We start from the raw sequence: 3,828 nt of genomic DNA, 5'->3' as shown, positions 1-3,828 counted from the left end.
ACAAATATGGCGTAATGAATTTAATATCCAACGCCTAGTGTGAAATAACATAGGAAGAATTGCAAATTCAACAAAAATCACTGAAAAAACTTGTAATTGAAAATTGTTGGTTTATGAACAACTATAAGTTTATTCCAATTGCAGAAGCTTGATTCAAAACGCAGAATTTATTGACAAAAAAATCAAAAAATCATTGGATACTGAAACATATGATATATTTGGATTCCTTAGGGTGAGAAGGTTTCGAATCCATCAAAAAACGACCACTTCCGTTTCCACTTCCGGTCCTCCAATTTCAATGATTTCAACATCAATGGATTCGTTTAGATGTCATGAAACATAATTAATCATTTGTCGAAGTCAAAAGGGCCTTATAACCTATTTTCATTATACTAGCAGCAACGGACCGATGTGGGTACTCATTTCAAATGATTTCATTTGTAGATTATGAAAAGTATAATATCGAGCATCTAATGTGAAATAGCATAGAAAGAATTGCACATTTAAAGAAAATCATTGAACATATTTGAAATTAAAAGTTGTCGGGTTATAAACAACTACGAGTGTAATGTAATTGCAAAAGTTTTATTCAAAACACATAATTTGTTGACAAAAAAATGAAATAATCATCGTATACTGAAACATATGGTATTTTTGGATTCCTTAGGGTGAGAAGGTTTCGAATCCGTCAAAAACAGGTCACTTCCGATTTTCACTTCCGGTCGTCTGATTCCGATGATTTTGACATCAATGGATTCCTTTAGATGTCAAAAACATAGTTAACCATTTTACGAAGCCAAAAGGACCTCATAACCTATTTTCGCTTTACTAGTCGCAACAGGTCGATGTGGGTACTCATTTCAAATGATTTAATGTGTAGACAATGAAAAATATAATATCGAGCGCCTAATGTGAAACAGCATAGGAAGAATTGCAAAGAGAATCATTGAAAAAACTTCGAATCGCCACGTACATTATGTCAAATGAAAGAAGAAAAATTGCAGAATTCATCTATAAAGAAAAAACAAATATGGTGCAACATGTCAGAAGGACACTAACCCACATCTTCATTAATGATAACTGAATATCAACGTGCAGCAAATCAAATGGAAGGAAAACGAATGCAGAATTCATCAACAGAGAAAAAAAAACCGAGACGATGCCAAGAGGGCACAAAGTTGTATCTTCACTAATAATAGTCGCATCATCACATGTAGCACTTCAAATAAAATGGGGAAAAAAAGCAGAATTCATGTGATTGTTGCGCTATTCAAATCCAAGGTGACATGGATCAATGTCAACGCTGAATATGCATATAACAAAGACTCTTTGATTTTCTTTTGTTTCATTTCAGAATATGTCATCATTAATTTTTATATTCAAACCCAAAGTGACATTGGTCACTGTCAATGTCGAATCTACATCCGGAGATATGTAGTTCTCAAAGCGACGAAACAAAGGCTCTTTGTTTCATTTTAAAATATGTCATCACTTATTTTACTATAAATACGTCATGCATGGCGAAATGAGTTAGTTGCATCCGTTGAAAGTGATACCAGTGACAAGTGCACCGATTCTATTTGAAAGTAAGTGTTTTAGGTTTGACTCTTCCTCAGATGAATTTATTCAAATGTAATTTAATTGAAAATTGGTGAGAATTGTTGAATCATTTGATTTCCAAAATTTTTTTCGATATATATATATATATATATATATAAATATATATATATAATATATATATATATATATATATATATATATATATATATATATATTGGATGATTTCAGTCAAATGTTTTACATGTCGTGGTTTGTTTGAGATAGTATTCGCATATATTGTGAATCAAAACATAAAGCTTTCATTTTTTATTTTTCACAGATGGATTTACAAAAGTTGAATGCAAGTTCGATCGTGAAGAGAAAGCCAAGTATCAAAGTAGCAGATTTGCCTGTGGAGATGCCGCAGAGGATATTCACTGCCAAAATCGTGAAAGGAAAATTTGGTGAGGCGGTCTTGTTAGATTTGGGAGATAAAGTATCATTTCTGCCCCACCGAGTGACGGAGGCGTATCGTCCTCACTTAGAAGAATTTTCATTAGGAAAATACGCTATTGTGTTCAAAGGGTTAATGGACATTGGGAAACCGAATCTTGTCGTTTCATTTGAATTGTACGAAATTAATGTTAGTACTGTTTCCAATTTTATAGGCAAAGAGTTTTTGGGTGTATACAATATTCTTCATTCGGGTCAAAAATTCTCACTCACAGATATGATCCGCATAAAGTAGTGTTTTCATACAATATATTTCCTTCACTTAGTACGTGCAGAATATGTGTTTTAAATTCTTTATTTTGAATGACACTTGATTTTTTATTTTCATTATAAGTGTAGCAATTACTTCATGAAAGACATTACCCTCTCTGTTGGCAAAAAATTTTTTTTAGTGTATGTTTTTATTGAAAAATCGAATTTATTTCAGAATAATACATCAACGTGTGCAGTATCAGTCAGAGTCATCTCAACAACAACATTCAAAACCGTCATAGCAACTCTTCCAGAACGAGATTCAAATCTCAGCAGTTTCCATTTTTTTCAGTCTATAGTTGCACCTTATGAGGCTAGAATTTGTCGATATTCAGTGATTTGTTGGACAAACTGCGTCTATTCAATATATAGGTACACAACCGTAATGAATTTGGAAGACTTTGAAGATTCATCGTGGTGTGTTCCAAAATTCAAGAAAAACACGCCGTTCTGTATGGGTCATTTCAAAGGAAATTTGTTCAGCTGCAGTCTCAATAACGTTGATATTTTATATAAATGGCTTTATAATATACTACCAAAATAAATAAAATACATATCACACACATCTTTTTTTGAAAATGAAAACTTATCTTATACAGGGAAAGTTGTCAAAAATATGCAATAACAAAAAATTATATACCAGATTTTATAGAGATGAAGAAACATCATATTGAAAGATACTAAGTTGACAAAAACAGGACATTTTAGAAATAAAGGACATAAGTTTGTCTGTCATTTTAAATTCTGATTCGTTGGGTCGATATAACAAAAAGTGGCATTTTATATCTTGAATTTTATTCAGGACATCATTATAGATGATTGACATTTGTCATTAAATTTCAAGTGTGATATTTGGAAATTCATTTCGTATTGTAGTTTTTTCGAAATTCCCATTCAAAATAGCATCCTTTGATATAGATACCACCGGACGAGTCTATTATGTGTAGATAACCTGAGTTTTAATTTTTCGGAGTTCTGAGTTCTTGTACATATAAACATAACAAAGTAACGATACAGACAAATATGAAAAATCGTCATAAAATAATTCAAATCCATTCAAGTGAATACATGAATTGAAAGATATTTTAACCTCAACTTCGATATTCTGAAACAAAAACACACAGTATTCACAATTCCATCTTTCGTTATTCCAAGTACATAGTCATCAAAATTGATACGATTATAATATATATAGGAATATAAAACTATCTTCAAATACAGTTGCATGAATGCACATCAAGCATTTTGTCGTAGTACGGTGACCGGGGCAAAGTTACAACTTCAGCATAATATGAATGTTTATAAATATTAGGGAAGGTCAAGATCATCAACAGGTATTAAGAAATTCATTCGGTGTCCAAAGCTCTCGGAATACAATGCAAATAATTTTCTTTATGACTATTCGTTCGATATTAAATATTATTACCTCAAAATATATCGAAATCATAACACGTTTGCGATTCATTTTTTCAGTTACATTTGAAAAGTGAGTTTCAGTTTGCAGAAATAATAGCCCACACATGT

General features: G+C 31.5%; 1 long non-coding RNA gene across 1 annotated transcript; it reads left to right on the top strand.

The window, feature by feature from the left end:
- Positions 1-327: 327 nt before the first annotated feature.
- LOC141482643 (uncharacterized) lies at positions 328-2,863 on the top strand. Its single transcript, XR_012465634.1, has 2 exons — positions 328-1,586; positions 1,880-2,863. It is a non-coding gene; the product is annotated as an uncharacterized lncRNA (long non-coding RNA).
- The last annotated feature ends 965 nt before the right edge of the window (positions 2,864-3,828 follow it).

This window comes from Leptinotarsa decemlineata, unplaced genomic scaffold (genome assembly GCF_025532065.1).
Source record: "Leptinotarsa decemlineata unplaced genomic scaffold, Ldec_3_MD MMD2_tig00001719_RagTag_RagTag, whole genome shotgun sequence".
NCBI lineage: Eukaryota > Metazoa > Arthropoda > Insecta > Coleoptera > Chrysomelidae > Leptinotarsa > Leptinotarsa decemlineata.
The sequence above is the reverse complement of the archived record's forward strand: the minus strand, read 5'-3'. Positions and strand labels throughout refer to the sequence as shown.